The sequence below is a fragment of the Psammomys obesus genome, unplaced genomic scaffold (genome assembly GCF_907164565.1).
Source record: "Psammomys obesus unplaced genomic scaffold, mPsaObe1.curated_primary_1811, whole genome shotgun sequence".
NCBI classification, from domain to species: domain Eukaryota; kingdom Metazoa; phylum Chordata; class Mammalia; order Rodentia; family Muridae; genus Psammomys; species Psammomys obesus.
The window spans coordinates 51,834,722-51,859,270 of NW_026585644.1; the positions used below are offsets into that span (position 1 = coordinate 51,834,722).

General features: G+C 47.7%; 1 protein-coding gene across 2 annotated transcripts in view; it reads left to right on the top strand.

Annotated features, from left to right (window-relative positions):
* Ston1 (stonin 1) overlaps positions 1-24,549 on the top strand; it is a 42,700-nt gene that overhangs the window by 9,476 nt on the left and 8,675 nt on the right. Inside the window, exon 1 of one of the 2 annotated variants that reach the window (XM_055619596.1) lies at positions 21,425-21,469. The exons of the other annotated variant lie outside the window; for it this stretch is intronic. The gene's annotated coding sequence lies outside the window, so the exon portion shown is untranslated. Of the gene's footprint in view, positions 1-21,424; positions 21,470-24,549 lie in introns of those variants that run through there. 2 annotated transcript variants of the gene reach the window in all.

Sequence of the window (24,549 nt, forward strand, 5' to 3'; positions counted from 1 at the left end):
TGTATGTATGTGTGTATGTGTGTGTATGTATGTGTGTATGTGTGTGTGTGTTTGTGTAGGGACAGAACAGAATGGAGGAAGGAGGGAGAACAGCCCACTACAGTCACCTCAGTGCCTGCCTCTTGTCCAGCTTTCTCTTGGCCGTGGGACGCTCAGCTCCTCCTGTAACCCCTGAAATCACAGGCTGGGTAGAGGAGGTGATAGCCACACTGGCCCGGTCTCAGGTGGCCTCACACTCCTGCTGCTGGTGCCGCCTGCACCCCATGGTTCTCTGTGAGCAGACTGGCCCAGGCAGCCTGCCTCCTGGCTGAGCGTAGACTCCAGGTTAGGGCGGATCGGCAGGCCCTTGGTGGCCAGCAGCACCTGCTGCATGCCTGGCTCAGCCACCCAGTCCCTCGTGAGCACATTGGCACAGATCTCTCCCCTGGCACTCACATCTGGTAGAGGAGCTTAGGAGGTAGCCTGTGGGTGGGTGGAGAGGCATGAAACAGACCTGGAATAGGGGTCCCCTCAGGGCCCTCCATGTGACCTTCGGGTCAGCGAGGTCCTCTTCACAGGGGAGACGTTGTAACATCAGGTGGGTCCTCTGTCAAAGAGTTGTCACCTTCTGTACACTCGGCAGATGACCTCGGAAGGCAGATCTCATACGTTGGAGCTCATCACTTCAGAGGGCTGGAGACACGGAAGGAAAAAGCTTTTTCCTGTTTCACACATGAACGCTTTAAAAATATTTACTTTTTTTTAAAGATTTATTTATTATTTACATAGTACTTTACCTGCATGTGTGCCTAGACACCAGAAGAGGGCACGAGATCACATTATAGATGGTTGTGAGCTACCAGGTGGTTGCTGGGAATTGAACTGAGGATCTTCAGAAGAACAACCAGTGCTCTTAACCTCTGAGCCATCTCTCTAGGCCTAATCTACTGGCTATTTGTATTTCTTCTTCTGAGAATTGTTTAGTTCATTGGCCCATTTATTGATAAGTTTTTTTTTCTTTCTTAATTTTGGTGTTAGTTTTTGTAGTTCTTTGCGTTATTCTGTGTAGTAAGCTCTTGCCTAAAGCACAGGTAGCAAACTTTTCTCTTATTCTGTAGGCTGTCCGTTCACTCTAATGCTAAAAGTATGTCTTGCTGTGCAGAACTTTTTAAGCTTCATGTAACCTGTAACCTCATGTTGTTAGTGCTTGGGGCTGTTTCTCATGCTATTGGGGTTCCTCCGTGCTATTGGAACTTGTTGAGATTATTTCTTGCCAATTCTGTGTCTTGAGTGTTTTTCCTTAGCAGTGTCTACTTCTAAGTTTATACATTATTATTTATGTATGTCTGTGTATATTTTTGTGAATGTATGACACGTGTTCAGGTACCCATGGAGGCCAGAAGAGGGTTTCAGATTCTATGGAGCTGGAGTTACAGATCATTGTGAGCTACCAGATAGGGGCTAGGAAGCAAACCTGAGTCCTTTGAGGAGGAACAATGCTCTTAACTGCTAACCCATCTTCTCAATCTTGAGGAAACCAGACTGCCAACAGCTCTCTGCCTTCTCTGACTCCACTCAGACTTTGAAGACAAATCGACTTTCCACACGTGGAAGGCCATTACCAGCTTCCAAAAGCCATGCCCCACTGGTGTGGACGAACTATAGCCCAACTAAAACCCCACATTTATTTTGAAAACACAAATATATTTACATAACATAACTGAGTTTGCAAAGAAAATGTAACTTCCATTACACGTGTTAATATCCACAAACGGCAGTCTCCTCTTCTTGTCTACCCTCTGCTCAGATTCTTTCAAACAAGCACCATGCTTCATGAGGTCTAGTCAGAGAGGTGGTGGGCATGCTCCTGTTTTCAATTTAGAATGCTCTTCCAATTTAGAATGCTCTTCCATGAGTTTCCTTAAGATTTGGTTTGGCCATTTGGCACCTCTCACCACTTAACTGCTGGACTTTTCTGCAGGGTGATTGCAGCCGCCAAAGGACCACGGCCCTGTAGTCAGAATTCTCTCTGCTTTATTTGTCAGGTGGTTTTGTCTTTTAAGGAAACAAACCCTTAACTTCATTATTCATGTTAATGTTTTAAACACACCAGGCCCCTAGCTGCTGTTTTCCTGGTGAGATCATGAAGGGCCCGGGACACGGGGGAGGAGAGGCAGAGAATTCGTGAAGACATGGCTGAGGAAGCAGGAATTTCTCAGGACTGAAAATGCGCCTATTTTATAGCCAGCATTTTATCTGGGTCCTCGGGATCTGATTTTGGTTCAGAGAATGTTGAGTTTTGCAAGAATCTCATCAGTAATTACGATGATGAGAGGGTTCAGTGGGTAAAGGCGCTAAGGCTCAAGCTGACAGCGGACTGAGTTCCATCCTTGCCACATGTGGTGGAGGAGAGACCTGGCTCCTGGGAGCTGTCCTCTGACCACTGGTGCATGGCCCCACACGTTACACGCAAATAAACAAATATCATTTCAAAAGAAGGTACAGTGACGATGATTGCTATGCGTGTTCTTAAGTAGAGAGAAAAATGTAAAAAAACAAAATGTAACTGGAATTATGGATACATTGCCATTTAAATATCTGTGGCTCACGCATAAAAATAGCTTTCATGCTGAGGAACTTAGCCAAGGGCTTTGTGGAAAGAGCATCGAGAATCTAATTTAACACAGCCGTGACCCGGGGATTCAGAGACATGGCTGACCCACCGGCTAGCCTACTCATCCTTCTGAATGTATTTTTTTTTTTCTAGTTCACTACAACCCATTCTCAAAATCAATTTGGAGGATTAGAAAAATAAAACGAAGTTACAAACCTTGTTTTCGTTTTCTTTTCTCTTCCTTTCTTCTCCGGTTCTCTCCTGCCCCGCTTCCTCCCCTCCCCCTTCCTTTCTCAGACAGGGCCTTGTTGCCCAGCAAAGCTGATCCTTACCTCCTCTTTCCTCTGCCTTTCCTAGAGCTGGGATTACAGAAACACACTACAGGCTCAGCTCAAACCTTGTTTACGTTGGCCTCATTTTAGCATTGATACAAATAGAAAAATACTTTAATCTTCAATCTCTACTCCCGGACAACACCCCCCCCCCCCCGCCCCCGTCTGTGCAGCCTCAGGTCTGTTGTTCATTTGTGGCTTGAAGCAGAGCCTCATAAATTTTGTGAAAATCCCAGTGTCTCTGCTTGGTGTGGTTTGGGTGTCCACTCATGGTCATTCTAAGTAGTGTCTATTTAGTCAAGTGTTCCTAATTGGTTATTATTATTATTATTATTCTCTCATACAATACATTCTGACTGAAGCCTCCCTCCCTCACCTCCTCTACTCTCCGTTCTGCCTCCCCCAAATCCATTGCTCCTTCACTTCCCTTCGGAAGAGAGTTGCACCCAATAGTAAGAAGAAAAAATCGTGTGGAAAAAGTGATCAGAGCTTTGCCAAAATCAGGTGATAGGGTCAGGTCCTCCGAGAAGGCGCAGACTTGTGAGAAGACAAATTCTGTGTGCTGAAATCATCCTCTTTGTCAGTCATCTCTGAGTGCAAGCTGTGTAGAGTGCTGGGTTGCCCGACTTCCAGCTCCCCTGCTTGTCAGGGTCCCCTCCTCCTCACCCGCACATTCCCCTCTTCTGCCACGTTTTTACTTCACTGTTCACACGTGCACATCCCGTGTGCCAGCCTCCCAACAGCTTGTCTGTCTGACTGGAGGGGAGTCTTTCCCCATCTCGAACTGGAGTGGCCAATGTAACCTCTCTGCACAGGAGAAAGGTGCTCGCTCTTTCCTTGGTTTCCTAGATTGCTTGTGCCCTTCATTCTTCATCCTGTTTCTCACATAGTTTCTTTTTTTCTCTTCTTTTTGTTTTTGTTTGTTTTTCAAGACAGTGTTTCTCTGTGTAGCCTTGGCTGTCCTAGACCATGATGGCTTTCTGACCCTGACTTTGCTTTGCTTAGGACTCATCCACCACCTTTTGATGTATGTGGCTCAATCATTCAGCCACTCCTTACTGAACCGCTGCCCTGCCCTGGGCTGAGTCCCTGTCAGGAGCAATGAGGAGTTTGGCAGAGTTTTGGAGAAATTGTTCCCAAGCCATGAAAGATGCACATGATTAAGATTTCTTCTTTCTTCCTTTATTTCAGAGTTTAAATAGAAGCACCTTGGGCAAAATCCATCAGGTCCAATCCTGGCTTCTCTTGAGGCCTCCACCCTCCTCTCCTGCTTTTGACCTGATCCTGGTCACCCTTCTCACTGTTTGTTCTCAGTTCTCCTGCAGCATTCTTTTCAAAATCTCAGTCTGATCCCCCCTCTCTCTTCCCTATTTGCCTCCCCTCCAGGGTCTCCCTATATATTCTCTCCTGGCCTCAAACTCATAGAGATCCACTTGCCTCTGACTCCTGAGTGTTGAGAGTTGAGTTGAGTTAAAGGTGTGTGCCCCCACATCTAGAGATTGTTATTTATTCTGTCTTTAAATGTTTTCTCTGACTCCTCACTGTATTTAGGATAAAAATCAAAGTTGTTTTTGTGGTCCTTGCTCACTGGTGAACCGTTTTTAGCATTACCGCCTGTCTCCAACTGTCCCTGCCTAACTGCAGAGCTGGGCTCTCTTCTGCCTCTGTCTTGTAGACTTGCTGTTCTGCGTTATCACTTACATCAGCCTTCATGGTATTAGTCACTGTTCTCTTGCTGTGAAGAAATACCATATCCACGGCAACTTATAGGAGACAAACATTTAGTTGTGAACTTGCTTACAGTTTTAGAGGGTTAGTCCACTGTCCTCATGAAGAGAAACAGATAGGTAAGGTGCTGGAGAGCTTTACTTCCTGATCTTCGGGCAACAGGCAGGGAGGGAGGGAGAGAGAGAGTGATGTGGGTATTTGAAATTTCAAAGCGTACTTTTAGTGGCATATCTCTGCCAACAAGGACACACACCCAAGCCCTTCCTAAACAGTTCCACTTCCTGGTAAGCAAACAAATACATGAACCTCTAGGGGTTATTTTCATTCGGACCACCACAGATGCCTAACTCTTCCTCAAGCCCTTGTCAACTCCCAAGGGCCGGAGCTTCAAGCCCCTCCCCTCAGTTATGGACATTAAGGAAATAATACATTTATTTGTTTTCTGTGTGTGTGTAGGCACACAAGCAAAGGTCAGAGGACAACTTGTGTGAGTCAATTCTCTCCTTCTAAGAACTAGGATTGAAGTTAGGTCATCAGGTTTGGTGGTCGACAGCTTCCCCATTGAGCCATCTGGCCAGCCCCAATTATGAGTATTTTTCTCCCCCATTCCCACCATTCTTGGTTAGGGTTTGAGTTTCCTCCCCACACACATGCACACCAGCACACACACTGCATGTTCAAGACATAGATCCCCAGGGGAAGATTACTTCAAATCCTAAAATATTTCTAAACACGTATCTGTGTGTTGGTGGGTTACTTTTTATATAAAAATGGACAGAATGCATAAACAGGCCAAATAGGGGAAAATTTCACCCCAGTCATACTCAGAAGACACAACATAGCCTTGCTCCCACTTAATTGTTACAGAAAGAATACGAAAACAAAGCTAGAATCCACGTTCATCTTTTTATTTGTATTATTCTGAGATGAATGCTTTACCTCTGTGGGCCTCCTTTCTCCACTTGTCAAATGAACCTTGAGAAGACACAGTGTTCAATGCCTGCTGAGCATTCTAGGTTGTTTCCTAGAGACAAACAACGTGCTGTCTTCTGTTCAAGGGGAGTGAACTTGGGGCTGTTCAGGTCGGCCTCGTCGTGCACGTGCTCACGACTGTCCCTTGCTTTTGGCTGCGCTGGGAAAAGAAACCAATGGCTGTAAAGTGAGCACACAGAGCTCACATGGCTGTGCGAGACGCTGTGCCAGTCTCATGGCAATGTGAGGGTTAAGGCTCATGGAAGTGTGTGGCTGAGATTATCCACTTCTGGGAGAAGGTATGGGGGCTAGGCAATGTGCTGCCTGGCATGAATACTGGTGCCCTCTGAGGAAGTGTGGGAGGACTCAGTGCAGGTCATTAGCAACTGAAAGGCGGTGAGGGAAAGCTGTTTAAACACAAAGTGGATGGAGCTGGGAGACCACATAGAGTTAATGTGAGAGACAAGAGTGTAGTCCTGTCCTAATGAGAGTGACATGAACTCTCAAAATATTGATGTGTCTGTCACGGGGAGAGTCTATGCAGCTTTTGGCTAATTCCTCAGTGGGGCTCTATACTAAAAATTCCTAGCTAGGCAAGGTGGCTCACGCTTTTAATCCCAGCACCCAGGAGGCAGAGATAGGAGGCTTGCTTGGGGGCCAGCCTAGCCAGTTAGTGAGTTCCGATTCTCTGCCAGAGATTCTGCTTCCACAAACAAGGTTCTTTTAGTCACTTTTCTATTACAGTGATAAACACCACAGCCAAAGGCAAACGAAGGAAGAAAGAATTTACTTGGGCTTATGATTTTAGAGGATGAGCGTTCCTCCTGGGAGGGGTGGGGGCAGCAGGAGGTGAGGGCAGCACAGAGGCATGGAGCAGGAGCAGGAAGCTGAGATTACATCCTCACCCACAAGCATGAAGCAGAAAGATGGAACTAGGAAGGGAAGCAAGACTTGACCTCTCAAAGCCCACCTCTAACGGCCTACTTTTTCCAGATATCCTGTACCATGTCCCCAGACTGAGCTACCAGCAGGGACCAAGTGTTCAAATGAGGACCGTTTCTCATTCAAAGCACCGCAAGGCTGGACGGCACCTGAGGAATGACACTAAAAATTAACCTCTGGCCTCCATGCACAGGTACATACAAGCTGCCCTTTGACTTCTACATATGTGTTATACACACACACACACACACACACACACACACACACACACACACAAATTCCTGAATTGTGAAATTGGACTAAGTCAAGGTTCTCATGCCTCTTTCTTTTGTGAGATGATAAAGACCTGACCTGCCTTATGTGATGTGATATGGGCACATTTTGCCGGCCTTTGAGGACTCTTGTCTTTCTTTGTCCCTACAAGGCAGAACTCTCTCAGATGGACTTTGTATGTCACAGTATGGCCTGGCCAGGGATCCTCTGGGGCCAGTCCACACTTTGTCCAGGCAGTGAGGGAAGCTTCCAGCTCTGAGCCAAGCTGTACCTGTGCCCCGGATGATGGAAAGCCCCATTTCCCTCCCCTCTGCTCTTCTCTGCTGGAAGGATGTCTAACCTAGACCCTGGCTCTCAGGGCTGTGGAAGTCTGTCTGGGAACCACCCTGCCCCTGTATCTTTCTTGGTACCTCACCCCAGTCACCTGTGTTTCTCCCTCCCTCTCTCCCCCCTCATGTATCATTATGCACGTGAAGCGAGATGCCTTGGCACTGCATAAGTGGGCTTAGTTTAATGGCAGACCAGCGGGGCCAGGACACGGTTTCCTGACTTCCCAGCCCAGCCCCTGGCCTGGACAGCACGCTCTGTTTGCTAACAACACTGGATTCACACTGGAGCAAATCTTTTCTCTGTGTGTGGTCATTGGACCAGAAGAATTTGCTTGGGAACCAGTCCCAGACCCTCAGAGACCCAGAGTTTGGAGCCTGACAGCAGCAACAGCTTCAAGCACTGCAGGCTTCCCAGGGCACAGTCATCATGCTGTGTGGTGTTCCCTCGAAGTCCCCAGAGGCTGAGAGCCTATCACTTTACAGTCAAGACCTGAGGGAGGAGAAGGGGGCCTGAGCAGAGCTGCTGGCTCCTACCTGGTAGGCGCACTTCAGGAAGCCCATGAAAAAGATGGAGCTGTTTCTGTCTGGTGTGGGAGGCAGTGGGGACCTCAGAGGCAGAGCCGGGTATGGCAGTTCTGGGTAAGGCGGTTGGGAGCTGATGTGATGTCTGGAGGCAGAAAGCCACAGTAGAACTGATGTGTTCCCTCTGCAGTGAGGGCACACTGCTGCTGCTGTAGTGAGGGCTCGGTTGTAAAACTCAACTTGAGTCAAGTCCTCTTCACCACCCTCCATTTCCTGCACCATTCCAGGGGTCCAGGCCTGCCCTTGACCCTCGAGTAGGAAGATGAGGATCTATTCCTCCTGAACCCTGGGGATTAAACACAAAAAGCTGAACAAAGACACTAAATATGGACCCCACCCCCATCCTATTGGCTCTGCCTGGCTGCCTATCCAGTGCTGAGCCAGTGCTTTGAGATCCTATGCTGCCTGGGATGGATTTCCCTAACCCTACATGCTGCTGTGGCCCCTTTCCCTTCCAGATACAAATAGCTGCTCTCCTGTACTTTCCTGGACACAGTTCTCCACTCTTGGAGATCCTGTGAGATACTCTGGGATTAATGGAAACTCACCTGATACCAGGTTCTTTTACCAAATATTTGCTGAGCTCTAGGTCCATAGTCTACACTAGGACAGAGAACCCAGGTGTGAGCCAGACCCTATCAGTCCCAGGCCTGAGGGCAGGCTTGAGGAGGTACCCAGACTTCTTTAGGAAGCACTTTTGGGAGCTCCAGCCTGGATTCCAGGCCAGCTGCCAAATACCTACTCTGGACTTTCTTGGTGCTCTATATTTCTGCCAGACTTGCCGGGTCCCGACGTCAACCTGACTTTGCTGTCCTAGCCTTTGACCGCACTGTTCTGCTCAGCGGTCACTACAGTGCCCCACTCCAAAGCACAGAGATTTTCATCAGTGGTTGCACAGAGGAACAAATACAGCATATCCATTCAGTACAGTATTACACAGCCTTAAAAAGTGATGGAATCTTGATACCTGCTTCAGCCTGAATAAACCTTGAAGACACATGGCTAAGAGAAATAGCCAGACTCAGAGGACGAACAGTGTAAGAGTCCAGTCATAACAGGCCCCTAGAGTGGTTAACTTCACAGAAAAGAAAGTACAATGCTGGTTACAGGGACTGGAGGAGGTAGCAAAGACTTACCGTTTTGTTGGTGTACAATTTTAGTTAAGAAAGATAAAATTCTGGGAATGGATGGTGACGGTAGTTGTGTGTATGTGTGTCTCTGTGTGTGTTTCTGTATGTTGGTGCAGCAGGTGTGTTACCATGTGTTTTGAGGTGAGACCATTGGGTTTGGTTCTTGCCTTCCACCTTGTTTGAGACGTGGTCTCTTTGCTGCTGTATAAGCCTAGCTTTCTGCCCTTGGACCTCTGCTGTTCTCCTACCCCAGTCTCCCGTCTCCCCATAAGGGCATGCTGCGATTAAAGGTACTTGCACTGCTGTGTCTGGGTTCTCAGGATCCACTCAGGCCATCAGCCATGCACGAACAAGCTTTTTTTTATTTTTATTATTTTTTTTTTTTACATAGATCCAGCTCCACAGGCAATGGGTGTTCTTAATAGCACAGAAACATACACTTGACAATGGTCAAATGATAACATTTGTGCACATTTTACCACACAGGCATACACTACAAAAGCAGAGGCTTACAGCTAGAGTCCCTGCTGTCTTCTGGGTCTGTGCATGAAGTGGGCTCAGTTGGGTGTCCCTACTCAGAAACTCCCCTGTGGCTGTGAACATGGTGATGGAGAAGGCAATCCCTGAAGGCTCATTGGTCAGGACACCCCCAAACCGCAGCCTTCATGCCTTGGCATCAGGGTCCCAGCAAGCAGCAAAGTGACATTCTGCCTCTTGTCTGAACTGTCTCTTCTGTCTTACTGCACCTGTTAGAGCTCCCAGGAGCCATGCACATTCAGGGTGACAGGAAACAACCTTTCCTGATTGGGAAGGGAAAAGGTCAGGTGTGGGAAGAGTGGAAGTGGAGATAATGTTCCTGTGGCCCTTCATCTTGGAGAAGCCACCAGCCTGCCTTGTGCTTGCTGGGGTCCTCAGGAGTCAAGCAGGGATGCACTCACTACTCAGTAGACCCCTTCTTGGAGGAGTGACTCCTCGTGATTTGTGGGAGTTTGAAGGAATCTTGGCAATCTCTTGAGATTGGGGACGTGTTTAAATGTAGGGCCAGAGAAAAGCAGAGCTCTAAGAATACCATTACCCCTACTCACCACTGGCCGACAGCATGGGGAACTTACACAGGGGCCTCTGTGTGCAGTGAGCAAGAGAAGAATGGATTCGTGGTGGCGAGATGGCGGTGGGAGGACGGCAGAGCAGGGGTTAGGGTTGGCCTGCAGCCTGTGGCTGAGCTGAGCTCTGGTGCTCCCTTGGAAGGCCGGGATCCCTTAGAAGCTGTGGGTCTTGCTGGGCAAAGCTATGCAAAGGCATCTGGGGTGGCCTTCACACATGCTTCCTGAGCAGGAGTCGCTCAGAGTTCAGAGGCAGAGCCTGCACAATCAGGATGTGAGCTGCATGAGGTTAAATTGAGGCTAGCAGGAGAGCCCCTGTCTTGGCAGATCCAGCCATGGGATCCGGTTACATACAGTCAGCCTATTTTTTCCATGCAAAATAATTTCAGTCTCTGGTACCTTCTGAAATATAATAAAATTCACATGTGTTTTGAAAGTGTTCCCCAAACCTAGAAATATGGATATTAATATCTGTATTTAGGACCAAGGCATCCATGTTTGCAGCTGGGCCCTTAGTCAATGCTTAAAAAAAAAAAAATCTCTAATTTTGTGATGGTTCAGGCCACTACATATTCACATAGACACATCTGTGGAATTTTATGGGGGTGGCGAGCAAAATTTTGTTCTCCCATTTGGTAGGTGGAGCTGATGTATAGATGTGGGTGTGTCTGAGCAGTAACAGCCATTTCTGGCCCTGGAAGAACTCAGGTTCATTGGCTGTGGGACATGCAAGCAGCCATTATTACCCAGGACCCGAGTTAGGGATGGTCAGCGAAGGTAACTGGTTTTGTCCCCAGCGTGACTTCGCTGGTGCTGACAGGCACATGACCCACGTCAGCAGAAGCTTGAGTAGAGCCCAAGTCACTGCTGTCACATCTCATGAAGATCAGACCCCTCTCCCCTCGAAGCCTCTTCCTGAGTCAGGCACTCTGGATTGCTGGCCACGCTCAGCCTCCCAAGGATGTTAGCGGAGGGCAAGCACACTTCATCCTCCGTTTGTTGCTTCTTTGGGCTTTTCTACCAGGTTAGAAACTCCTTAGGGGCAGGCTCCTGCGGCAGCGGCCATCTTTGTTGTCTTCCTCACCGCCTTTTCACAGATGCTAACGGTGTGCTAAAATAAGACTCCTTACCCCAGGAGAGCACACACTCACTAAAGACTTATTGCTCACAGCCAAAGTTCAAGGTGACGATAAGTTAGATGTCCAGGGAGAGCTTGCTGGTAGAATTTAACAAGCTCAGGAGGCCTTTTTATAAGGTGCCAGTCTCGCTCACAGAGAAGAGTCCTCAGGACATAGTCACCCTGAACAGGGCCTGCCCTCAGAACTGTCATGTCGGAGATTAGTGTTGGCATAGAGGTGTGTATGTGTGGGAGACAAGCATCCACAGCCAGCAGTGACACTGTCTCATTTCTCATTCGAGGAAACAGAAGCTCAGGGAGTTAAAAAAAACGTATTCCAGCTAGAGCAGCTGCAGCCTAGGATGTAGGCTCTGAACTCTCCAGTTTTGCCTGTCACCCCGCCAGGCATTATTGGGCATGTGGTCTCTGGGGTGTACCACTCAGAAGCCAGCTTTTAGGGAAAGCGCTGCAGTCCTCACTCAGTGAGGAGCCAGGGTGTATGTGGTGCAGGAGTGTGTACCAGGACATAGTGTCCACATGCTCCAGAGCCCAGTCTCCAAGGGTCGCTGTTCTAGATGTCTGTCCTGGCCAAGTGCTGTCCCTTGAGTCATACAGGGTGCTCACAGGTGAGAAGAGTGTCTTGGGCGAGGAATTCCATTTTAGAGCATTGAATGTTCTTTCTGAGCCATTTAATTTTTTTGTCTTTTTTCAAAACACCAAAATAACTATTGGCTAGCTAAGACAAAGTATTTTTATACTGTTTATATCAATTTTTATAGCAATGAAATTGATCTTGGCTAGCCTTCCCTTAACATTTTAAATTTAAATTTAAACTTAAATTTAAATTTAAAATTTTAAATCTGATTCTGGTGAGGTGCTCCGTGGGTAAGAGCCCTGGCTGCCAACTTTGATGACCTGAATTTGTGCACTGAGACCCTCAGGCATTTAACAGGAGTCTGTCTAGCAGGGACTAGCTCAGCCTTGCAGCTGTAGCGACCTGCCAGTCGGCCTGGAACCCATGCGGTGTCAACAGGCTGTGTGCTCCCTCGGCTTCCAGAAGGCTTGGTCTTGTTTGTCCCAGACATGTTGTGGCACATGAGGGTATACACAGGTACACACACACACACACACACACACACACACACACACACACACTGGTAAAGTAAAAACTAGTGAAGTCTTTGTAAAGTTTTAGACTTCGAAGTTTTGCTCATTTTCAGGAGAGTGACGTCTGCAGGGAAAGGGAAGGAGATTCTCTGAGATACGTGATCATAGCCACACCCTTTGCAGATAGTTTTATTTTTATTTTATTTTTTATTTTTTTTAATGTCTATAATGTATACAATGTTGTGACGCCAGAAGGGGGCAGCAGATCTTACTATAGATGGTTGTGAGCCACCATGTGGTTGCTGGGAATTGAACTCAGGACCTCAGGAAGAACAGCCAGTGCTCTTAACCGCTGAGCCATCTCTCCAGCCCCCAGCTAGTTTTATTGAACAGCTTTTTTGAGGTTTCCCAGAAGCATTCAGGACAACAGCCCAGGAACCATTGTTGTCTGGTAACCACAGGGCCCCTGGGATAGTGTCCTTTCTTATTTCTGCTTCTATTTTCCACTCCAGAGCCCACAGAAGCCAAATGCCAGAGGGTTGTCCTGAAAGCAGGCCTTGTGTGAGGCTCACCCCAGTGAAGAATGCTTGTCTGTCTTTCTGACAGCCAGGGTGGGTGGGACTTTCTGGAGAATGGGCAGCCCTGGGGTCCTCTCAGTGTATGCCCTAAGAGCAGAAGGTAGGTAGATCATGAAGAAGGCCGTTATCAGAACTGTCAGGAACCTGTAAACCCAGGGAACAAAATGGCTCTGGAAGCTGTGGATAGAGATGTGCCCAAGGACCCAGCGCCCATGCAGGGTAAAAAGGCGGCTTGTTCCTTTTGCACTAGACACATGGCTTGGTCTTACTCCTCCCACCCCAGTCTCCCCAGACCTCACCACCTAATCATGAACCCTCAGATCTCTGCTGTCCCTAATCTCAGCCCAGCTTTGACCTTGGCCTTCTGGAGTGTGTCTTTCTCTGTCTCCCCTCCTGTCCCTGTAAAGCAGCCCAGCTTCAATGGTAGGTGCCCTGTGACTTTCCTCTTTCTCTGCCGCAAGTGGTGAACCCTTTCCTAGTCCAGCAAAGCCCTCAACTGCATGTCTAGCTGGTTCTTTTGTTTTCTTAAGACAGTCTTTGGTATCTGGCCTCTCAGTAGACTTTTCTGTGGGGACAGACCTGAGGCCTGACCGTGTGTGGGAAGAAGGGATGACTAGTGTGGGACAGGGTGTTTTGAGGAGGCCGTTGTGATTGCATGGCCACAGGCAGAGCACGAACTGAGCATGGAGCAGCCTTCAGGTGCTCCGACCTCCCGGAACAGTCTGAGCCTCTCTCAGAACTCCCAAGGGTTCTGTTCCTCGGCCAGGAGAGGCCAGGGCCTCCTGAGGGCAGGAGGCGTCAGTGTGCTGCCAGATGGACAGCGATAGGAGCTATTAGATGTTGCTCTCAATGACTAGAGGGTGCCCTTGCATGCTTGTGTCAGTTAAAGGTAAAAGTTCATTCCAGTCGAAGCTTTTGTCCCTTTTCTGGGAAAGCAAAGGTGACAGCCACTCTTGTGACAAGGATGGGAGGTGCTGCTTGTCCTCAGAGCTATGCCTAGAGCCTACTAGTTCAAAGACACCACTGGGGCCCCCGGAGCCAAGCCTCAGGGGTATAATAGAGAAGTTAGCAATAGACAGAGAAGGCTAAGGTGATCAGAGTTAAAGCTGGCTGTGAACACTAGTTCTGTGTTCTAGAGGGTTCTGATATGCACCTGCCATGTAGATTCTGAAGGAAAGCTTGTGTGTTTCTCCCTTCTGGTAGAAGCTCCTGGGAATGTGGGCTGGCTTCATTAATTTATTAGAACACAGATGTTGGAAGAGGTTGTCATGAAGAGACATGTCAGCCCTCTTTTTATATCAGGATTTTGCAAGCACATTGAATGATGGGTCTTTTTCTTTCCTTCTCTCTGTCTTTTTTTTTTTTTTTTTCATTTTACTCCTACTGACTTCTTACTTTGGGAGATGGTGTCTTAAACATTTCTTCAGTTGAGGTCTAGAGGCTGGAAGTCTGGCTCAGGATGCCAGCACGGTTGGGTTTTGGTGAGGGCTGCCAATTGTCAACTCTTGTTGTAGTTTCCTGGTAGACAGACTGCGTTAGTTACTGTCTCCCTGCTGTGACAAAATGCTTGAAAAGGAAGGCTTATTGCAGTCTAAGTGTGCAGTTCATCACACGGCAGGAACATGAGGAGGCTGGCCACTGCATCCATTGTCAGGAAGAAGAGCGGTGACGCTGGTCCTCAGCTCACCTTTTCCTTTTCAGCTAGTGTGGTACCCCAGACCATTGATGGTAGCACCCACATTTATGGCAGGTCTTTCTTTTTCAGTTAGAAATTCATAGAAATCCTCTTGTAGCCACATCAAGACGTGTGTTTCCATGGTGACTGTGAATCCAGGTAAGTTGATAATGGAGATTAATCATCACAGACAGCGCAAAGGTTTTCTCTCCTCCCCCTCTTCCTTTCTGTTCTCTTCTTTTACATAATCCATTCATAAGTGTTCCACCTCCATTGCCTATTCACCTTCCAGAGGCCCTGTCTCAAGTACAATCACACTGGAGTTAGACTTTCAACATACAAATTTTGTGGGGACACAAACATTTAGCCAATAACAGAGGAATATCCCTGAGGGGAATCCAAGCTCCAGGAAACAACACAGAAGCTACGCCATCATTTCCTGTGACCAGAGGTAGAAAGCATGGGCGTATGTTAGGTTGGGTAGAGGTGGTTACTGGAAGGGCTTCCTACCAATCTGGCTGATACTTCTCCAGACTCCAGGGCTCTTTACTTTTCTTCTCACTAGAAGAAAGTGTGTGTTCTGCAGATGGAAGGCAGAGGGGAAGAGGGGAGAGGAGGAGGAAGGAAAACCTATATGGGTGCCTCCTATGTTTATCTGTTTGTTTGTTTTCTTCATTTTTTAAGATGGTCGCACTGTAGCCTGAGTTGACCTAGTGAGCTCGCTATGTAGTTCAGGGTGGCCTTGGGCTTATGATACTCTCCACTCAGCCTTCCAAGGTTTGAGATCATTTGAGATCACAGAGCCAAGCCACCATGTCCAGCTTGGGAAGTAAATGTTCCCATGACCATTCGGCAGATGAGAAACTGAGGCTCCAGGGCTTCTGTTTTGTAAGTTTCTGTAGTGACAAATGCTTGTTCAAATGTCATGATATGAAAAATAAAAACTTAAGGCTGGGGGTACAAGCCGGTGGTAGAGCCCTTGCCTAGCATTGGTAGGGCTGTGAGTTCTACCCCTAGCACCACACCAAATCAGTATAACAACACAACAGCAAACAGACGGCTCTCTTCCCAAACAGTTACAACCTAAAATCATAAAGCCTAACACAACTCCAAAGCTGTGTTCATATGAGACTCCTCTCTGGAAGTTTGGTTTGCTATCTGCTCATGCGTGAGGGAAGAATGGTTTGTGACCGGAAGCAAGACAAAGAAAGACAGTGTGAGCTCAACTGCCCTCAGCTCAGCATGTGCCTGTGCAGCTGAGGCCAGGAGTGACAAAGCAGGGGTGGGTGTTCCCCGGGAGTCTTGAGTGCTCATAGACCTGCTTCATCAGACTCAACTCTTGCTCTCCCTTGGAGCCTAGGGCCCAAGGATTGGGGAATCCTGCTTTTAAGATTGAAGTCTGGTGTTTTCCAGATAAGTCTCTGAGCTCGCTCTATGATGACCGACTCCCTTTTTCAGTGGGGATGTCTCTTCGCCTGATCTGGGTACCCCAGATATTGTAAGGAGCATCACATAGCCCTCAGAGAAAAATTACAGACTGGACCCTTTCCTGATAAGAAAACCTGTCCAGCAAGCATCTGGGAATTCCTGGAAATAACCCACCTGATGCTAAGGGGATCTTAGCTTTTAGCAGTGACCTTCAATTGAACTTGGATATTTTCCCCCACTCATAGGATACTTAAGTACTGTGTTCTCCTTCTTGTGATAGGACTGTGCCATTGCATGTAAATGAGGTACTGTACCACTACATGTAAATCAAGTATCCTTAGCATTTCTAGCCCAGCAAATCAAACACATTAACCTCGAAACCCCTTCCGCTGATTTCACATGAAATAAGCGTGTGTGCTGCATGCTGCGTGATACCATCAGCTTCTACCAGGGGAAGGAAGGCCCCATGTTTCTGGTCATAGGAGCTTTGCCACTCATTCACTGGAGTGCAGAATTGCCTCGGCATGCAGAACTGCCTTGGCAGCCCTCTACCTTCCTCCCACTGGGCTTCCATCTCACTGGACCTGCCCTCTGGGCCACTGGGCCTGGACCTCACCAGGCCTGTGTTTCAGCTGCAAGCGAACCAGGCATAAGCTTTCACCCACATACCTGCTTTTAATACAGAGGCTTAGCCAAAGGGCTGTAACGCTTTGGTATCATCACAGGCTTGTGGATCTCCTGAATTTCCTCTGCCCCTGATAGCAACAATCTCATTTAAAAGAGCTACCTGCACCACTCAGGTGGAAAACTCACTTCCACCTCTCCTCTCCCAGTGAGACTGGGAGCCTTCCCTAGTATATGGGCCTCTAAAGTGCTCTAAGCCGTTCCTGAGAGAAAGTGAACCCTGACCCCAGGTAGCTCCATTCGTCTGGAACTGACAGCTGTGTCTCAGACTTCCAATGAGGGAAGAACCCTCTGGCTCCACACAGTATTAAGGTATCCCTGAGTTTTCTCACATAGGCACTCTGAGGGGGCCTGTGTCATCCTAAGAATGAGGTCCCAAACTTTATAAACTGCGTTCACATTTGCTCAGCTCTTGATGGGCAAAGTTGATGAGGTTTTTTAGAAGCTAACTTTGGACTTGGTCAGAGTCTGGTCAGAGAGCAAATGTCTGTCACTACTCTCAAAACTGAGCACATGAACAGATAATAGAACAAACATAAAAAACAAACAAACAAACAAACAAACAAAAGCAAGCAAACAAACAAACAGCCAGGACCCAAACTTGCATTGGAAAAGTGAAGGTTAATTGCCACAAGGGAGGGGTGGACTGGAGAATGGAGCCGAGACCAAAGCGGATGGTTTCTGAAGCTGCTTGGTGGACTTAGCTGTGGTTTAATATTGTGCAAATGGTATTTCCTGTCACATGAACAAAATACCACACATGTTTGTGATTGAATAGTGTGGACTGCACAACATATGTGCTAATAACATGGCTGTGCTGCCTGTGGACTCTCTGCGTGACTCAGAAGGGGGCAAGGCATGTTCCTTACTTCTCTGTTTCAAACTGGTGGTTTCCCCTTCAAGGGAAAACTCTGGGAACGGTCCCCACACCAGCAAATGTTTGGGGAAATTCTTCATGATGCCCTCATGGTGGGCTTTGCTTTCCTAGTATCAATCTGTAACAGCGGCCAGGGAGGGCCGCAGCCCTGCCAGGGCACACGCAGAGACTTTGCAGAGGCAGCCGGTCCATCTGGTTACAAAGTTGCTTGGAGGAGTCTGGCCTGCAGGAATCTTAGAATTCCTTATTTGGGAGAGCAGCCAAAGAGACTACACAGATATTGACCTTAAGACATTCTTTCTCTAGATTATGCAGCATTGTTACAGAGCAAAAGGCCAGAGGCAGAGAAGGCTAAGAGGCACAGAAGCTCAGCCTTGGCAAAAGCAAGAGGCCTAAGCAGCACTCTGCCTGACCATGACAATGGAGTCCAGCTGATAGGAGGTGTGGGCAATGCATTCCTGAGCTTCCAGGGACCTCTTCAGAGTCAGCCCTCCCCCAACATCTGGCACTTACAGAGGAGCCAGATATTAAGGACCACGAAAGAGGAGTCTGTTCCTCTCCACAGACATGCAATGATGTGGAGACAAAGTCTTTAGCCACAGATGACCTGGAATGCTGCTTTAGCAGCTAAGGTCCCTCAGTCGGATTTCAGCAATCTGCAGTAGATCGTTGTGTGTTCCTTTACTGAATGATTTCTGAAGAAAAGCCAAGGGGAAAAAAAGGTAGGCTTTCCTGAGAGCAAACAACAGCAGAATAGAGGGAGCCCGGGGCCATGTGGAGGGGAAGGAAGGATTGTGTAAGGAGTAAGACAGAATTTGGGCAATTAGTGTGCCATGGCTTGGAAGGATAAGTCAAGAAGGGACAGGAGCAGGCCAGGCTGAGTTATTAGAGGTAGTCTAGCAGTAAGCCTGACTGTGGCTCATGAGCCATCTGGGGAAATCTTTCCCAGCCTTTGCTTTCCTCTAGCCCGTTGGTCCAAGGTGAGAAACAGGCTCTTTCCAGGCTCATCCTTCAGTTCTGGCTCCAGTTCTGGCTGCAGCGGGGAGCTGTTTCCTAGGTGAAAGGGTGTTGTGATGGCGACACACCCTGCTGGGAGGTCAAGGGGGATATTGGGAGTATTGGACTTTGGTATCAAACAAAGTCCAATCACAGCCAGCCAGGCTGTTCCTTCTCTCTAGCTGGAGACTTTGGCTTAGTCTCTCCGACTTACTGAGGCGCATGTGCAGCTGTTAGACAGGCACTGTTCCCTCAATGCTCAGTTAATCTAGCAGAATGCTCACACCTTCTTCCCAACACAGAAATTCAAAGATTTACTTTAGAAAAAGGAGAAAAGTGCACTTGTTCTTTCACCAATGGTGTTTGAGTTCCGTGTTTTTGCCAAGCGTTTGTAGGTAGAGGATGCCCCTACAAACGAGACATGATCCCTGCTTGAAAAAGCTTCACCCTGCTCTCAAAGAATACACGCTATTTTCCTGACTTGGAAGTGTTTGTGCTGGGATACCCTGCCTCTTACTCATGAGGCCTGAGGCCGTGTTCCCGCAGAGCGGTGAGGCACTGCTGCGTCTATCTCTGTGTGGGTTGTCCGGGTGGTGTGTGTGTGCACGTCCGCGTGTTAAGGTATGCGAGTACATGTGCCAGTGCCTAGAGGACAACCTGGTGTCGGTCCTCACCTTCCTCCCGGTTTGAGGCCCGGGCTCTTTTGTTGTTTGCCTCTGTGTACAGCAGACTATGCTAGCTGACTGTTGAGCTTCCAGGGATGATCTTTTCCTGCCTGTCACACACACACACACACACACACACACACACACACACACACACACACACGCGCACTGCTGTGACTGGCTTTAAACTGGCAGAAAGAAGAATGTATCCTTTTTCTTTCTTTAGGTTTGCTGTAACCAGTTTTGTTGCTCACACACCTTTTAGAATGAGGGTGGGAATAATTGTTGTGGGGACCCCCTAGTTTGGAGTGTGTTAAACTCTTGGCATATCCAACTCAGCTTCTGAATGTACCTGATGTACATATTGAGGGGGAGAAGGTCAAAGCCATGGTTTTCTGTAGCTTTGTTTTTTCAGAGCAGCTACTTTCAGCTGCTCTGAAACAGGCTACTGTGAAGAGAAAGTCTGTTTTACAGAAAGTAAACATCTCCCTCAGGAATCTTAAATATCAAAAACGGGTTTCTAGAAATTCCCACCATAATAAATTATCTGTGCCCTGGACAGAATCTTGGTGTCTCTCCCTCTTTGTGGGCCTGATTGGAGCTGTGTTCTAGAAGTTTGCCCATAATCCAGATGGACTGTGCACAGACTTCTGAAGGTTTGAGGCCACGGGAAGGCATGGCCTTACTGGCAGGGAAAGAGCCTGAGTCAAACAGGACATTTTGCCTCTGAGGAAGTTGGCAGAGACAGGAAGGAGCTCGGAGTTCCTGGGCCCTGAGCTAACTAGATTGTAGACCTTGGGAAGATGCCCAAATGCTGTAGCTGTGAAGTTTAAATGAGACGTCTCCCATGCACAGCTGTCAGTAATGACACCTGTGGGGGAAGGGTGTCGGGAGGGGGCAGGTGGCTGCCAACTCGGGGGTGGGGGAGGTGAGGAATGGGGGTAGGGTGGGGGGGCGGGGATGGAGCTAGGGAGTGGGTGGGTAATCAGCCCAGCGAGGGTAAAGGGAGACTCAGCCTTAAGGGGCTTTGCCTTCCAGCGCTCTGAAGTAGCTGCGGGCAGGAGGCAAGTTCCGGACACTTCCCAGCCCTGCCAGAAACCTAGGGCGTTCAGAGCCAGGCCCTGGGGCGGGGATGAGAGTTGGAGGAAGGAAAGCATTTGGATGGAACTAGCCCTAGTTGTTGACATTGGGCCAACTTGCAGGAAGGGGCTGTGGGACAGAACGATGAGGTCATACCGAGGTTGGGGCAGGCAGAGGTAAGAGGGAGGCAGCCGCGGGGTGATGGCGACAGACCCCCTGTGGTCGGGTCTGCAGAGGACCGGAGTCCTTGGGAGCAGAGGCCAGCCCATGGGCTGGGCAGCCGGGATTTTGGGTTCAAGATCGCAGGTATTTTATGAGGTGTACTAAAAAATTAGGGTGCAGAGGGAGGCCCATTTACGGAAAACAAAAACAAAAACGGGGCCGATTTCTTTGCATGTATGAAAATCAGTTTCTTTGTCACACAAGGGGCGCAACACGACAAATGAGCCACCGATTTCCCTAAGCTTCCCAGGGAAACCCGAGGGGGCAAAGTTAGGCGCAGAGCCAGCAGGACTGCGCCGCAGTCTCTCCCTTCTTTCTCCTGACATAATAAACTCGGCCCAAGTAAATATTTGCCCGACGTCTCGTCCTCCGAAGGGCTGTGAGGACTGGATTTTCTCTGCGGGTGGGGTGAGGATGGGTCAGCATCCATCCTCCTGGCGGCTCCGCTGATTCCCAGGGTCTGGGCCTCGGTCATTGCAGGACAGAGCCCGAGGGCGAGGGGGCCCCCGCCTCTCGCTGTCGGTTTAGAGCCCCCAGGAGCCCGGTGAAGCAGAACGGCCACAGCCCCGCCCCAGGCTCCCTCTTCTACTTCTTTGTGTGGGCCCTTTTCTAAGCTTGCAGGGGACCAGCAGGGAGAAAAAAGAGGCCTTACCCAGAAGCTTCGCGCCCCAGGTTCGAGTCCCAGCATTGGGTTGTCTCAGCACTGAGACCCTGAAACAGTATTTTTGCTTTAAATTTTTTTTTTAAATTGGATATCAATTGCCATAAAATTGTCTTAGAATTGGAAAGAAGCCCTGATATCTGAAGAGATTGGACATACAGCCAGTCAGTGGCAGCGCAGTGCCCAGGATTTGGGTGACCTCACCACTCTCAGAGATGTGATCCTAAAAGCTCATGGCCTTTGGTATCATTAGAATAATTTCAATAATTTATGTCCTATCAAAGAAGCAGCGTTTGCTCCATAGAAATGCTCACAGAGAAGGCAAATTCACAAAGACAGAGAGCCAGTTAGTGATTTCCAGGGCCCAGGAGAAGATGAGAGCTGAAGGGACCGAGGTAGGTCCAGGGCTTATTTCGGGGGCAAGAGGAACGTTCTGGAATTGGTGGCAATGGATGCACAACGCTGATATTATTCTGAGAGCACTTAAGTGCATACTTTTTTTCTTCTTTTGGAAAGGGACCTTATGGTGTATGAATTGTATGTCGGTGAGTCCTGATTTTGGCCCCTTGCTGGTGGGTGACTTGCGTCTGTACACAGGAATGCAGGTATGTGATGCACAGGTTGTTGGAGAAGCCACGAGTCAAGACCCTTCTGGATGGCAAACTTCACATGTTGGGGCGGGGTCCTGCAAATGTGTTATAAACTCACTGGGATTTTAGCTTTCCCCTAAGTTTTCCACTCTACCAACGAAGGAGGTGCATAGTAATCATTCCAACAAAGACTTAGTGACGATTCACAAGTACTGGATCAAACAGTTTTCACCCTCCTGTCTGTTTCTCATACAGGGTCTCTCCCTTCGCAGCGTGTGCGCGTGTGTGCGTGTCTGTGTTGAGGGAGGAACATGAAATCTATCCTTTGTAATACAATTTATGTGAATAATGCAAAATAGCTATCCCATTGGTTGGTTTGCCAACAGTCTGGTTATAATCTTTTTTATATTTGTGACTTCCATTGCAGTGATTTTTATTTCTAATTTTGAATCTTTCTTTTTTTCCCCATTGTTTATTAAATTAGCTGTAAGGATTTATAAGTTTTCAACAGAACTGTACACACTGGCTGAGCCTCAGATCTCCCAAATGTCTCCCAAATGCTTTCATCGTTCACAGCTGAAATGCTGCCTTCTCTCAACAGTGACTCTCCATTTATCCCTTTCCCAGGGCCTGGCACCCACTGCCGCACTTTCTACTCTCTGAGTCTGACTTTAAGCAGCTTGTGTAAGAGCATGGTGTATATGTCTGCGGCTGGCTTATCTTACCTTATCTGCAATATTCAGGGCCCAGCTGGGTTGTGGCAGGTGTCAGAATTAATTTTTAAGACCCAGTGATACTCCCTTGTGTACACAGATTGCATTTTCTTCATTCTTAGAGGCCTGTGCTGTTTTGTTTTTTAAATAATTCAGTTTTTAAGGGTCCTTGTCTGGCTTTGTTATCAAGGTGCAGCTCAGAAATCAAGTTTAGAAGCAGTCTTTATTCTCCAGGGTTTGGAAGGCTTTGCAAAAGATTGATGTTAATTTTTCTTTGAGTGTTTTGCAGAATTTGGCAGGGAAGTCATTTGGTCCTGGGCTTCTTTGTGTTAGGAAGGTTTTTATAATGAAACCAGTGTCTCTGACTAGTTAAAAGTCTGTTCAAAATTTTATTTCCTTCCTCCCTCCTCTTTCTCTCTCTCCCTCCCTCCCTTTGTCCCTCCCTCCCTCTTTCTCTCCCTCCCTCCCTCCTCTCCCTTCCTCTTTCCTTTCTTCTTTCTTTCCTTTTAGGTCCTTATTTTACGTGTTTGGGTGTTTTACCTGCATGTACATATCTGTGGAGGCCAGAGGAGGTCAGGGGATCCCTGGGATTGGAGTTACTGATGGTTGTGAGCCACCATGTGGGTGATGGGACCTGAATCCAGTCCTGTGCAAGAGCAGTCCTGGCTCTTAACTGCTGAGCCAACGCTCCAGTCCAGATTTTCTTTTGTATTGGTGTCAGCAGGTTGCATATTTCTAAGAAATTAACTATTTCCCCTAAGCTATCTTAGTTGTTGGTTTGCCCGCAGGCTCTTAAAATCCTTTTTATTTTTGTGACTTCCACCACAATGTCTTTTATTTCTAATTTTGAATCTTCCTTTTTTTTAATTTTTCATTAGATTAGCTAAGGATTTATCAGTTTTCAACAAAACTGTTGAAAACACAGTCTCGCTATTATTTCTATTGTCTTCTTTCTCCATCTCAGGCACCTCTGTTTTGACTGTTATTTTTCTCTTGATAACCTTATCTTGGCTTCTCTGTTAACTAGCTTCTTGAAGCATAGCGCTGTGTAATTTCTTTGAGTTCACCCTTATTTTTTTAATGCAGGTGTTTATGGCTGTAGACCTTCCTGTTAACATGGCATTCACTGTTAATTTTAGAAATCTGTGTTTTTATTTTCATTTGTCTCACGGTGTTTCCTATAACTCACGCTCTCCACTTATTTGTCAGTTTCCATATGTTGGTGAATCTTCCAGTTTTCCTTTTGCTACTGATTGCTAGGGATTCCCCCCCCCCCCCCCCCCCCCGGTAGTAATCAAAAGTACTTCTATTGCCTTAGCCTTCCTAAGTTTAAGGCTTGCTGTGTGATATAACATGGTCTATTCTGGCGAGCGTTCTGTGTGTGCTTAAGAACGTGTGTCCACGCTCGTCGGCTGGAATGCTGTGAAAGTGTCTGGCAGGTCCGTTGGTGGAAGGGATTGTTCAAGACTCCTTTGTGAAAAAAAAATTAATTGTCCACATGGATATTACCTCTGATATGAAAGTGGGATACAGAATCTCCTACTGTGATTTCTTTCTTCACGTCTGTTAGTGTTTGCTTTCTTTGTCTTGGTGACCTGATGCTAGATTCCAGCACATTTACAATGATTTTATCTTCCTTTTGTGTCGATCCCTTTGTTGGTATACAGTGTGTCTGCTGTGTTTGGTAACTGGTTTATTCATTGTTTGTTGGTTTCTAAGAGATCTTGTTTATTTTTCTTTTCTGTGTATACGTGTTTTTCCTGGCTGCATCTATGTGCACCACATGGATCCGTGGTGCCCAAGGAAGCCAGACAAAAGCCTTGGTTGGATGCCCTGGAGCTGGAGTCACAGAGGCTTGTGAGCCACTGTGTGGGCGATGGGAAGCAAGCCCAGGTTCTCTGTAAGAACAGTCCTTAACTGCTGGGCCATCTCTCCAATCCCTGCTTGCTTTGTTTTTGAGACAAAGGCTTGCCTGGTAGCTCAGGCCAGGCTGAACTCACTATGTAGTCCAGGCTGGCCTTGGATTAATCAGGTTCCTCCTGCCTCGGCTTCCTAGTTGTTGGAATTGTGGGCATAAGCCATCGTGCCTGGCTTTGTGACTTTTGACTGGAAGTTTATTTTGTCTCTTAGACTTGTGGCCTGTGTGTTAGTTAGCTTTCTGTCACTATAAAA